Source organism: Microcebus murinus, chromosome 1, assembly GCF_040939455.1.
Source record: "Microcebus murinus isolate Inina chromosome 1, M.murinus_Inina_mat1.0, whole genome shotgun sequence".
Classification (NCBI taxonomy): Eukaryota; Metazoa; Chordata; class Mammalia; order Primates; family Cheirogaleidae; genus Microcebus; species Microcebus murinus.
Window position 1 is genome coordinate 65,134,963 of NC_134104.1, and position 14,160 is coordinate 65,149,122.

Consider the following 14,160-nt stretch of genomic DNA (forward strand, 5'->3'; position numbering starts at 1 on the left):
TAACTGTCAAAGATGGGGGCTAACCTGAAAGAAAAATAACGTCACATAAATATGACACCTATGTGTTAAGAATGGCTTTAGATTGGTAGTACTGGAGACAGAGAAACGATGCCACAGCTGCAAAGCTACTGATGCAAATGCAGTGCAAAGAAATCCACCCTCCCCCCACCCCAGCCCCTCTTACTGGCAGCTCTTCACTCTGGTCCTGCAGTGCTACCTTCTGAGACCCAGGCATATTCCTCACCCAAATGCAAACCTGCTCCTCCCTCCCCTAGCGAGTCTACCTGCAGCCTGGAAGTGTAAGGGGCCCCCTGAGACTGGCCACACAGAGGTGCTTGCACAGAGGGTCAACCCTACACAGAGGGTCAAACTCCCCTCCTGCCTGTTGCAGTTAAAATCCCAGGCCCGCCACAGAACGGGCTCACATATCAATGGTGCAATCCCAAAGTAGGGTGTATAAAAAATGGGTTGGTGAGGTGCTAGAAATAATCTTGATCCCATCTTATGAAAAAGCAATGGTATAAAACAGTGCTGTCCAATGGAAATAGAAGGTAAGCCACATATGTAATTTTGGATTTTCTAATAGCCACCTTAAAAAAGTAAAAAGAAACAGGTAAAACTGATCCCAATATATTAACCTACATATCAAGATATTATCATTTCAACACATATAATCAATATTTTAAAAGTTCCACATTGCTTCAATTTTAAAATTTAAATATAACCAGAATCAAATAAAATTAAAATGATCAAAATTAGGACATTTAGTATTAATACAATATCACTATCTAATCTAATCCACTGTCCATATTCAAATGTCACCAGTGTCTAAATAATGTTCTTTATGGCCATTTCTTCCCCCAGTCGAGGATGTAATCCAGGGCCATACATTGCATTTAGTTGTCGTGTCTCTTCAGTGTCCTTTAATCTGGAAAATAGCCTCAGCCTTTCTTTATCTTTCTTAACATTGACATTTTTGGAGAGTCTGGGCCCTTTCTTATGAAGAATGTCCTTCAGTTTGTGTTAGTATGATGTTTCCACATGATTTCTGATTCTGCATTCTGGGCAAGAACCCACAGAAATGCTGTCTGTCTGTGGTGGTCACACAGATCCCCCACCCAGATCCTCCTCCAAGGGAGGCCTTGAAGCCCAGCTGCAGGGACAGTGGTCAGCAGGTAGCCTCCAGCTGACAGCCCCTTTAGTGTGTATTTCACCTTCAGAGAGCCACCTTGTTTGATGTCTGTGCTGTCCTGGGGAAGTCCACATCCAGTGACTTTGTGAGGCAGGGATATAAAGCCTGACCATTCTCACCTGACACAGGGCCAAATGTATCAGGCATTCAAGATGTGTGGAGAAAGGGTAGCTGGAGGATAACATAATGGTTAGTTATTGCTGGCTGCCACTGATGCACAGAAATATAACCAGCAGCTCAGGGCAAGTAACAGACAACTGAAGATCAGGTATGAAAGCTAGAGGATTGTTTTTGCACACACACACACACACATGAAATTCTCCTCTCTAGGGTGCAAAAAAAGCCCAGGACAAAACCCACCACTTGAGAAATCAAGTCAATCAAGGAAGAATTTTGATACCAACATCAGAGTACTGGGTAGGAAACATTGGTTGGAAAACAGGAAGGGGTCATATGGCCAGATAACCCTGGAGTTTTTGACACCCTCACCCCACCGCAGTCTCCTCTGAACCTTCTGAACTTGTGGAAGTGGCTGTGGCTCAGCTGCCCATGTTAAGAGCTGGTACCTGCCCCTCGAAGGCAGCATGTGCCCCGGGCCTCACCTCCCCTTTTGGCCTCCAGGTCTAAAGTGAGGGTTAAGGCACAGTCTAACACAGCTGAGGACATGCAGGGCCTTACTAGGAAGGAAAGCCACTACACATCAAAGGAGCTGCAAGATCTAGTCCACATGTTCCAGAAGGAGTGGGGAAGTGTGTGTGTGACTGGTTCTAAGGGTGCTTAAGTCAAAGGGCCAGAGCACACATTGGACAGGGAAGAGTTTATCACCTTGGGAGCACTCCCCCAAGAAGCAGGCCCCCAGGAGGTGTTGTGAATTCACTGCTAGTATGACTCCTCTTGAAGGAGGAAAAGTGATGGGCCACACAGTGAAGCTGCAATGCCAGAATTGCTGTGGCGGGCAGGAGAGAGGGACATGCTGGAATGGTACACTGCGTGTGGCTGGAAAACTTGCCAGAGGGTTATGCTCACAGGAGGGCCAGCGGAATGAGCTGTGACGAGGAAGGCATCACTAAGAGGTTCAGCGGGGGCTGTTTCTGAAAGCTGATGGTAGCAGAAGCTGTTACAGAATTTGGTACCCTGATATCACGGGACCCTGAATAAACACAGGCCAAGGAGCAATGCTTAACCACCCAAAGCCCAGGTGGGGCCATGATTATTATGTAATGGCAAAGTCAGAGAGGCAACCAGCTGGCCTGACTGCAGAGAATTACAGAAATGGCTAAGAGAACCTGGCCTCCAAGGGGCAAAAGAGATGGGCAGCTGGCAAGAATACCACTCAGCTTGCACTAGACAAAGATATCAAGGATGGAGGACTGGGAAGCTGGGAACCCTCGCTCCACCAGAAAGTCATAATTCCTTGTATCCTCAACAGACAGTATGCAGGGCTGGGGATCAAGGTCTCGAAGCAGAGCGACATCTCTTACTAGAACTCCCAGTGACTTGTTGGAATCCTTTGTATTTCTTGTCTCCACAACTATGGGCTCTGAGGGGTTTGAGCTCCTGGTCCCCAGAAATGGCACAGTTTCATCAGGGGATTCAGCAAGAGTCCCATTGGATTATGAGCTGCGGCTCCTGCCTGAGCATTTTTGGATCCTCTTTTTATAAGGGCATTAATCCCATTGTGGGCCCCCTACTCTCATGATCTAATCTAACCCTAATTTCCTCCCGAAGGTACCACCACTAAATGCCATCACATTGGGGATTAGGACTTCAATATGTGAATTCTGGAGGAATGCAAAAATTCAGTCCATCAATTGTAGCCCCCAGACTAGCTGCATCAGCTGCCGTATATCTCACTGCCTCCCCTCCTCTAAATTTCCCCTCAGGAAGAGAGGTCCATCAGATTTTTGGAGAAGTGGTTCAACCAACACAAGAAGTTGGCTGTGGTATTAATAGATATGGAGCCTATTTCATTCAGTGGGTTGTAAAACATTATAATCATTATTTAATTAGAAGCTAATTTTGTCCAAGATCTGATCAGTGAAACTACCTTTCTGTACAAACAGGGCCTTGCTATGTTGTCCGGTTTGGTTTTGACTTCCTAGCCTCAAGCAATCTTCCTGCCTCGACCTCACTAAGTGCTGGGATTACAGGCATGAGCCACTGTGCTCAGCCCACATAATGTTTTTTTTTTGTTTTTTTTTTTTAATTTTTTTTTTATTTTGGCATATTATGGGGGTACAGATTTTAAGGTTTCAATAAATGCCCATTTCCCCCCCTCCCCCCAAAAGTCTGAGTCTCCATCATGACCATCCCCCAGATGGTGCACATCTCACTCATTATGTATGTATACACCCACCCCCCTCCCCCCTCCCCCCTCCCCCCTGCCCAATACCCTATTACTGTAGTACCTATGTGTCCACTTAGGTGCTACTCAGTTAATACCAGTTTTCTGGAGAATATATCTGGTGCTTGTTTTTCCATTCTTGGGATACTTCACTTAGTAGTATGGGTTCCAGCTCTAACACATAATGTTTTTAAAAATTATTTTGTGGCCCAAAATACGTTCTATGTTGGTGAATATTCTATGTGCACTTGAAAAGAATATATGTTCTACTCTTGTTTGGTGAAGTGTTCTGTAAATGTCATTGTGTTCAGTTGGTTGATAGTATTCTTCATATTTCTATATTCTCATTGATTTTTTTTTTTTTTTTTGAGACAGAGTCTCACTTTGTTGCCCAGGCTAGAGTGAGTGTCGTGGCATCAGCCTAGCTCACAGCAACCTCAAACTCCTGGGTTCAAGTGATCCTACTGCCTCAGCCTCCCGAGTAGCTGGGACTACAGGCATGTGCCACCATGCCTAGCTAATTTTTTGTATATATATTTTTAGTTGGTCAATTAGTTTTTTTCTATTTTTTTTTAAGTAGAGACAGGGTCTCGCTCAGGCTGGTTTTGAACTCCTGACCTTGAGCAATCCGCCCGCCTCAGCCTCCCACAGTGCTAGGATTACAGGCGTGAGCCACCACGCCTGGCCTATATTCTCATTGATTTTTTGTCTACTTGTTCTATGACTTACTAAGAAAAGAGTGTGGAAATCTCCAACGATAATTTAAAACTATTTCTCCTTTTATTTTGATCAGGTTTTGCTTCACGTACTTTGAAATTCTATCATTAGATGCATATTTAAGATTATTATACCTTTTTTCTTTTTTCATTGTTTCTTTGAGACAAGATCTCACTCTGTTGCCCATGCTAGAATGCAGTGGCATCATCGTAGTTCATTGTAGCCTCCAACTCCTGGGCTCAAGTAATCCTCCTGCCTCAGCCTCCCAAGTAGCTGGGACTACAGGCGCCACCACTATGCCTGGCTAATTTTTAAATTTTTTGTAGAGATGGGTCTCACTATTGTCCAGGCTGGTCCCAAACTCCTAGGCTCAAGCAATCCTCCCACCTTGGCCTCCTAAATTGCTAGAATTACAGGCATGAGCCACCACGACTGCCCTTATTACACCTTTTTGATGGAAAAAATTCTTTTATTATTATGAAACATCCCCTTTTTAAGCTTGATGATATTTCTTATTCTGATAACATGAAGCTCACTTTGATATTAATATAACTACTTCACCCTTTTAAAAAAATATTGGTTAGGTTTTTCTTTTCCTGTCCTTTTACTTTAAACCCATCTATGTCTTTTTCTTTAAAATGGGCTTCTTATAGAAAGCATACAGTTGGGTCTTGCTTTTTATAAAAAAAAATTCAATGTGACAGTCTTTGCCTTTAATTGCTGTGTTTAGAGCATTTATACTTAATATAATTATCACTATAGTTGAGTTTGAATCTGTCATATTGGTTATTTGTTTTTTATTTGCCTGATTTGTACTTTGCTCCATTTTCCTGTTCTCTTGCCTTCTTTTGGATTAATTATTTTATAATCTAATTTTAATTCCTCTATTGGCTCATTAGCTTTTACGTACTTTTCTTTCTTTTAGTCATTCCTCTTCTAATATGTATCTTTAACTTATCATAGTTTACCTTCAAATGCAATTATACCACTTCATGTACAGTGTAAAAACCATGTAATAGTATATATCTATTCCCCCTTTCTTTATGATATTATTAACATATGTTTTACTTCATTTGTTATAAACTTCATAAAACATTGTTACTATTTTTGCTTTAAATGGTTAATTATATTAGAGAAATTTTAAAAAGAAGAAAAAATTTTATGTTAATTAACATATTCACCATTTCTGATACTTTTGTTCCTTTTGTGTGAATTTGAATATCCATCTGGAATCATTTTCGTTTAATCTGAAGATCTTTCTTTAACATTTATTTATTTATTTATTTATTTATTATTATTTTTTTTTGAGACAGAGTCTCGCTTTGTTGCCCAGGCTAGAGTGAGTGCCGTGGCGTCAGCCTAGCTCACAGCAACCTCAAACTCCTGGCTCAAGCAATCCTCCTGCCTCAGCCTCCCAAGTAGCTGGGACTACAGACATTCGCCACCATGCCCGGCTAATTTTTTGTATATATGTTAGTTGGCCAATTAATTTCTTTCTATTTATAGTGGAGACGGGGTCTCGCTCTTGCTCAGGCTGGTTTCCAACTCCTGACCTCGAGCAATCCACCTGCCTCGGCCTCTCAGAGTGCTAGGATTACAGGCGTGAGCCACCGCGCCCGGCTTCTTTAACATTTATTATAAATCAGGTACGCTAGCAACAAATTCTCTCATCTTTTGTTTACCTGAAAATGTTGTTATTTCACTGTCAATTTTTGAAAGAATTTTTGCTAGATAAAGAATTTGAAGTTGATAGAGTTTTTACTTTCAGGACTTTAAAAATTTCATTCCATTATATTCTGACTTTCATTCTTTCTGATATAAAATGTGAAGTCAGTAGTACTTCGTATCTTTGTTCCCTATAGGAAAGATGGCTTCAGTGTTTCTCTGATTGGTTCTAATGTATTTTTTTTAATTACTGGTTTTTAGCAGTTTGAGTGTAATGTGCCTTGGGGTAGCTTTCTTTGTGTTTGTCCTGTGTGAGGTTGTTTACTTTCTTGAATCTCTGTGTTTATATTTTTCATCAAATTTATTTATTTATTTATTTATTTTTTTTTACTAGTGTCTGTCTTGTGTTATCATCAAATTTAGAAAAGCTTTGGCCATTATTACTTCAAATATTTTCTTATCTCCTCTCCTCTCTTTCTGGGACTCTGATTATACAAGTGTTAGATAACTTTGTATTCACCCATAGGTCACCAAGGCTCTGTTCATTTTCTTTTCAACTTTTTTCCTCTGTCCTTTAATATAAATAATTCTTTTGTACTGTTTATTTGCTGATCTTTTTCTTCAGCATTGTCTAATCTACTGTTAAACCTATATAGCAAAATTTCCATTTCAAATATTATATTTTTATGCTCTAGAAGTTTGATTTGGTTCTTTTTATGGTTACCACTTCTCACATTGTATTATATTTATACTACTTTAAGTTCTTGGCCATATTTACAATAGCTGCTTTAAAGTCCTTATCTAGGCCTGGCATAGTGGCTCACGCCTGTAATCCTAGCACTGTGGGAGGCCGAGGGGGGCAGATTGCTTGAGGTCAGGATTTTGAAACCAGCCTCAGTGAGACCCCATCTCTACTAAAAATAGAAAGAAATTAATTGACCAACTAAAAATATATATATACAAAAAATTAGCCGGGCATGGTGGTGCATGCCTGTAGTCCCAGCTACAAGGCTGAGGCAGTAGGATTGCTTGAGCCCAGGAGAATGAGGCTGCTGTGAGCTAGGCTGATGCCACAGCACTCCACTCTAGCCTCGGCAACAACATGAGACTCTGTCTCAAAAAAAAAAAAAAAAGTCTTTATCTACTTTAAAGTCTAATTTCATTATCTTTTGAATTTCTATTGACTGATTTTTCACCTGCTGATGGTTCATATTCTCTGCTTCTTCATATGTATAATATTTTAATTTTTATTTTATTATTTTTTTGAGACAGAGTTTTGCTCTGTCGCCTGGGCTAGAGTGCTGTGGCATCAGCCTAGCTCACAGCAACCTCAAACTCCTGAGCTCAAGCGATCCTTCTGCCTCAGCCTCCCGAGTAGCTGGGACTACAGGCATGCGCCACCATGCCTGGCTAATTTTTTCTATATATTTTTAGTTGTCTGGCTAATTTCTTCCTATTTTTAGTAGAGACGGGGGTGTCACTCTTGCTCAGGCTGGTCTTGAACTCCTGACCTCAAGTGATCCTCCCGCCTCGGCCTCCCAGAGTGCTAGGATTACAGAAGTGAGCCAATGCCCCTGGCCCATGTATATGATTTTTGATCAGATACTAGGCATTGTGAATATTACATGGCTGAGTGTCTGGATTTTGTTGTCTTTTTTGAAGATTGTTAAGTTCCATTCAAGCAAGCAGTTAGTTGACTTGTAGATCAGCTTTGTTTAGCAGGTCTAGATTAGTCTTTACTATTGGGCTAATTTAGCATCATTTGTAAAGTATGGCCTTTCTGCGGTGTCTCTTCCAAATGTTTCAGGTTTTTAATAAGATTTTCCCATTCCAACCAGTCAGAACTTGAATGTTTCCAAGCTTTATTCAAGCTCTAATAGTTGTTTAGCTTAAATTTCCCCAGTAGTTATATTCCAGCCTGATAAAGTCTATCCTTAAACTACATCAAAGAGTTGAGGGAATCCTTATGCGTATTTCTGGAACTCTTTCTCTGGTACACTACCCTGTAAAGATGAGTTGTCTTAACCTCTCTTAATTCCAATTTCTGTGTCCTCAGTTAGCAAAATCACTGTACTCTGCTTGGCTTCCTTTTATCATGTGCTTAGGTAAATAACTCTTAGAGGAAATCTGGGGAAGTTTTTGGGCTCATCTTGTTTCCCTTTTTTCCAGTATCACAGTCTTACTGTGCCTATTGCCTAATGCCTGAAAACATGTGTTTCATAGATTTGGTGCAGTTTTCTATTGTTTGTGGTAGGAGGTTCAGTTTGGTATCAGTTAATTATTTATAATTGGGCACCTTTAACATATGTAAATGTTCTATTAAATAATAAAATGCATACTTAAAAATTGCATAAATCATAAGTGTATAGCTTGATAAATTTTTATCAATTGAATATGGCATGTAACCAACAATCAGATCAAGAAGAATATTATTAGAATTCCAGAACCCCCTTACTTCCCTTTTCAAAACACAAAATATTAATACTACCTAAGGGTAACCAATATCGTGACTTCTGTTACCATATATATGTGTGTGTGTGTGTATATATATATATATATATATATATATATATATATATATATTTATTTATTTATTTTTGAGACAGCGTCTTGCTCTGTCACCTGGGCTAGAGTTCAGTGGCGTCATCAATAGTTCACTGCAACCTCAAACTCCTGGGCTCAAGCAATTCTCCTGCCTCAGCCTCCTGAGTAGCTGGGACTACAGGCATGCACCACCATGCCCAGCTAATTTTTCTATTTTTTGTAGAGACAGGGTCTTGCTCTTGCTGAGGATGGTCTCAAACTTTTGGCCTCAAGCAATCCTCCTGCCTTGGCCTCCCAGAATGCTAGAATTACAGGTGTGAGCCACCATGCCCAGTCACATTATTTTTGTTTTTGAACAGTATATGTAAATGAAATCCAGTAGTGTGCATTTTCTGTGTCTGACTAATTTCAGTCGATTTTGGAATCGTGATATTCAATCACGCTTTGCATGCAGTTGTAGATTATTCATTCTTTTTCTTTTATAGTGTTCTATTTGTGAATATTCTAAAATTTTTTCATCCTATGAACATTCTTATACATATGCCTCTTGGTGAACACATTAATAAATTTCTGTTGAAATGAGGGGTTAACTCACTCCAACACCCACCAAATTTATATAATTAGTCCAGATTTTTCTTCTGAACTCTAGACTTACATATCCAAATCTGCTTGACACCTTCATCTTAAGCATTTCAACTTTAGCATATTCAAAACCATTTGCTCCTTATATGTTCCCAAATGGCTTCTTAGTCCATCTAGTTCTTTATGGAGTAATCATTAATAGTCTTCTTTTACTGACCTTTCCTGGCAAACCAATCCATTAAGTCCCTTGTATTCCACCTCCGATTTATACATATCTTGAAATTATCCACCTTTTTCTGTCTCTACTGCCATTACCCTAGTTCAAGCCACCATCATTTCTGGCCTTGAATAATGCAACTGCCTCCAAACTGGCCTCCCAGCAACCCCTCTTACCCTTTTCCAATCTATTCCCCACAAACAGCTTGAGTGAGCTCTTAAGTATGTAAATCAGATCATATTTAACAGTCTTTACTAGCTGCTTATTGACCTTAGGATGGCTTCCAAAATACAGTCTGATATCTAAGTCTGATATGTGGCCACTAAGAGCCAGCATGGTTTGGCCTCTGCCACATCTCAGCTCAAGTTTCTCCTTGCTCCCTACCTTCCAGCCACACTGACTTCCTTTTAGTTCCTAGAACACCCGAAGTTCTTTCATGCCCCAACAACCTCACACACAATTTTCCCTTGGCCTGGAACATGCCTTCAGGCTCTTTAATAAGCCCGGAGCTTAAAAGGAAGTGTCTTTTAAGAGGGCTTTTCTCTGACAGTCCAAAATTAATCCATCATGGCACCCACTAATTTTCCTTCATAGTACTGATCACAATGTATAATTATGTAACGATTTATGCTTTAATGTCTCTTGCTCCTATTAGACCTTAAATTCCATCAAGTGTTCTGTTCACTCCTGTGACCCAACACCTAACACGGTGCTTGGCACATGGTAAACCGTCAGTAAATGCCTTTTAAATAATGCCCAACCTGTGCGAAGGCTGGAAGAGGGCCGTGGATCTAGTATCTGGCACTTCTCTGCCACGGTTAGTTTCCTTCCTGCGTGTGGTGGTAGATAGGGGAAGGTCCTTTACTTGATCACCCAAAGGGGGCTTGTCTCCCAGCCCTTTGGTAAGTGTTTGCTGTAGGGCCGCGTGTAAGAGACAAACTGCCTCCAGAGACAAGGCGGCTGGCGGAGGAGATTACTGAGGACAGCACAGTTCCGTCACCAGAGGCTTGAGCAATCTCGCGACGCAGGTGCGGGAGGAACTGCTAATCCCCTGGAGGGGGCGGGACTAAGGCGGGCACCCGGAGGGGGCGGGTCAGTGTGTGTGTGTGTGTGTGTGTGTGTGTGTGTGTGTGTGTGTGTGTGTGCTTTCTGCAGTACCCGATTGGCCTGGGCGAGCTGAGGGGGCGGGAAGGAGGCGGGGTTTGATTCAGCGGGCGCGAGCCACGTAGGACGTGGGGTAGCCCCGCCGGAAGGCCACGCCCAGGCCCCACAATGCACTGCGGGGCGCGTCACTTGGAGCGGTGGGTCCCGGCTCGACAGGTATTTCCCAGCTCCTCCCTTCCCTCTTTCCTGAGTAATGGTGTTCGAACCCCTGCCGTCCTCTCCCCTCGGTCTCCGCGCTACAGCCACGCCCCTCGCCCTCGGGACAACAGATGTAACCCCGGGCAGGAACCAAGCCCGTGCCCTGGGGGTGGGAGCTGGGTGTCGTTAGGGCCGCGGAGCTCTGGAGGGGCAGGCATGCGGGAACCCGGTCCACTTCGACTTAAGGGGTCCGTGGGGCCGCGCGGGCGGCGATTGCCCCTTGGCTGGCCTGCCCCGGGTATGGGGCAGCCCGAGCTGGAGTGCCTGAGGGAGAGGGCCAGTCTCCCTGACCTACCAGACGGCGGTAGTGGGATCCCTGGCGCCCAGGTGTCAGAAACACGATGATCCCCACCTAGGCCGTTCAGGTGGCCTGAGAGAGCGTGAGGTGCCATTTCCTATTTCTTTTAGGCAGGGCGGGACTTGAACCAGTGGCTTACTTTGCGTTTGTGGAGGTGGAATGAGCGCTGAGCCCAGAGATTTGCCTGCGTTGGCTCACAGAACCCTTTTGAGGCCCTGCTAATGGCACTTTGGGAACAATGTGGCAGAAAGTAGACCTGAGCAACTGGCTTGACAAGCGGAGGAGGTCTCTGAAAGAGAAGGCCGAGCCCTAACTGGCTTGAGTCTCTCTGCCAGTGAAAACAGCTTTAGATGTTTCTCCTGCTTCTTACTTCCCTGGATCATTCACCTGGAGCAAGTGGAAAGCTTGAGAACCAGCCCCTCTTATGCCTGTTCAGCTAAGGCAAAGCCCAGCCCAGACCTAAAGTGGTCAGCCCCTGTACTGGAGATGTTGGGAACCGAGCTGACAGGTGGAACAGCCACTTTTTAAAACTCTGAATCACTTTCCATGTTACTGGTATTTGCTCACATGCTATGATTGTAAGGAATTAGGCAATACCTTACAGTACCTACAATCTGGTATATTAAGGTTCAGTATTTGAATCTGACACCTGCGACCATGGCCTAAGTTAATGGGACATTTGGGCATTTTCTGTGTTGAGAACCATTGCATCTGTTTAGTCGTGTGTGTGTGTGTGTGTGTGTGTGTGAGAGAGAGAGAGAGAGAGAGACTGATTAAAATCTAAGTGTATGGTTTGTTGGTGTGAAAGGAGCCCAGGTCGTATGAAAGGGGTGCCTGTGACCTTCCTTTCCATGTGTTTGAGTAAGAAGTTTGGACATGTTGAGAGGCAGTGTCTCATAGAATCGTTGGGGTTACAGCTGAGTTTAAATCCCTACTTTACCACTTCCTAGTTTAGAGATTGATCAAATTACTTAAATTTTCTGGGCTTGAATTTCCTCAAAGGTAAAATGAAACTAATAATACCTACCTGCCAGGTTTTTGGAAGGAGTCTCTGAAGTAATACCTATAAAATGCCTGGTCTATAGAGGGATATCAGTAAGTAAGAAGGATAACATAGCAGATTCTTAATATAGCACTTTTAGGATATTACAAGGCAATGTTTCTGGTGCTTTACATGATCCTATGAGATAGATACTATTGGCATCTTTAAAACAACTCTGTGAGATATATACTTTTAGTAGCCATAATTTACAGGTGTGGAAACTGAGGTTTAGAAAGGCAAAGCTTGCCCATGATTACTTGGCTAAGTACACGCTGGAGCCAGGATTAGAACCTAGGCAGCCTGGCTCCAGAGTCTGTCCTCTTAACTACCATACTGTACTGCCTCTTAAAATTTAACTTGTTCTTTCATTATTATTTCAAAATGGAATAATAGGAGTATCAAAGACTTTAAATAAGCTAGGGGGCACAAGCAATGTGGCAGAATAAGTTCTGGCTGCCCTTAGTATCTTTTTCCCTGCCCTTTTCATGCTCTGTTTTCTAAGTGCCTCCCTGCTAAGCTATGGCTATGTAAAGTCCTTTCTCTTTTTCTTTCAATCTGCCCCCATCCTGTGCATCACAATTAGTATAGCTTTCTTACCCAATTAACCCCCTCCCCCCTTCCCACATATCTCAGCACTTTTGATAAATAATATATAGCAAGGTAGTGTTTCCCAAACTTTGATACTGTCACATATGCAAAATAATATCATAAGCAGTTGAATATTTAAAAAAATTTCCAAAAATTTTTGCACACATATTTCAATAAAACAAACAAATTTTATTTTAATTTAAATGAGAAAAACCTAATACTTCAAAATTGATTTCATAGGCCCGGGCGCAGTGGCTCACGCCTGTAATCCTAGCACTCTGGGAGGCCGAGGCGGGCGGATTGCTCGAGGTCAGGAGTTCAAAACCAGCCTAAGCAACAGCGAGACCCTGTCTCTACTATAAAATAGAAAGAAATTAATTGGCCGAATAATATATATAGAAAAAATTAGCCAGGCATGGTGGCGCATGCGTGTAGTCCCAGCTACTTGGGAGGCTGAGGCAGAAGGATTGCTTGAGCCCCGGAGTTTGAGGTTGCTGTGAGCTAGGCTGACACGGCATTCTAGCCTGGGCAACAGAGCGAGACTCTGTCTCAAAAAAAAAAAATTGATTTCATAGATATTGCTAAAAATATATAGGGCAAAATGTAAGTCAGTTGAAAGACTGATATTAGGTAAATAATAGTAGAGGTGGGATGAAGATAAGGTAAAAATTCTCAAGTGGTACTTAGATAACCGAAGTTTGGGCAATGATGAACTAAAATAAAATGCAAGTGCTTGACTCCAATGTAAATGTTTTTAATCTTAAAGGAGGCGTTTATGAGAGCATTTGGCTACAAAGTAGATACAAAATCTACTTATATTTTGGATTTTCTTTATTGCCTTTCTGATACCTTGGCCCACACTCATTATTCAACATGGTTCTGAAGAAGAGGGGTCAGCATCTGGTTATCTTGGGTTAAGAGGTTGTTAACCACTGCAATAGTAGTCTGGCATTGTGGGAGTTTGTTTTCCCCAGCCTCTACATAAAAGTTAACCTATATTTACCTAGGTTCTTACTTGGGCTTTTCCCTCCAATATTCCTGTTGGAGAGAGGAAAAACAGGCCACTACTCAGATTCCCTGTGAAGTATCTGCTGCTGTCTAAAGGCAGGTGTAATATTTTGTCTGTGTTAAAGGTGAGGAAAAATGGACCAGTGGCCTAAAAATAAAATATGGCCCTGATAAGATAAAAACTACTGCACCTTAATCTTCCAGTGCAATTGTCCTATGTAACCTCTTGCATTCCACAGTTCCATGGGTTCTTCCTTGGGGGTTTTCTTTTCCCCGACCACACCCTACTTAGACCCCCAATGGTGCTCTAACTCCACTTGGCCTTGATATGAACAGATTTCTTTTTTACTAGCACAGTTTAGATAAGATTAGTTTAAAAAAAACATTATGAATTCAAGGTAAACATTTTTAAAAAGGGGGGAGGGTGTGTTTATTGAGTTGATGGAGAGACTGCTTGTCCTGAGGTGATTGGAATCCATCTACAAATTAGTTAAGGCTGGCATTGATCATCAGACATTCATTCCAGTTTCTTTTGCTTTCTTAAGTTCAATTGGTTTGGATGCTATATCAAATTACTCTGGGAGGAAGATATTTCACTTTT

The 14,160-nt window shown here is 42.0% G+C and overlaps 1 protein-coding gene across 1 annotated transcript in view; it reads left to right on the forward strand.

Moving 5' to 3' along the window:
• The first annotated feature begins 10,529 nt into the window (after nucleotides 1–10,529).
• SEC22A (SEC22 homolog A, vesicle trafficking protein) overlaps nucleotides 10,530–14,160 on the forward strand; it is a 61,868-nt gene continuing 58,237 nt past the window's right edge. The window contains exon 1 of the mRNA XM_012780469.3: nucleotides 10,530–10,581. The gene's annotated coding sequence lies outside the window, so the exon portion shown is untranslated. The remainder of the gene's footprint in view (nucleotides 10,582–14,160) is intronic.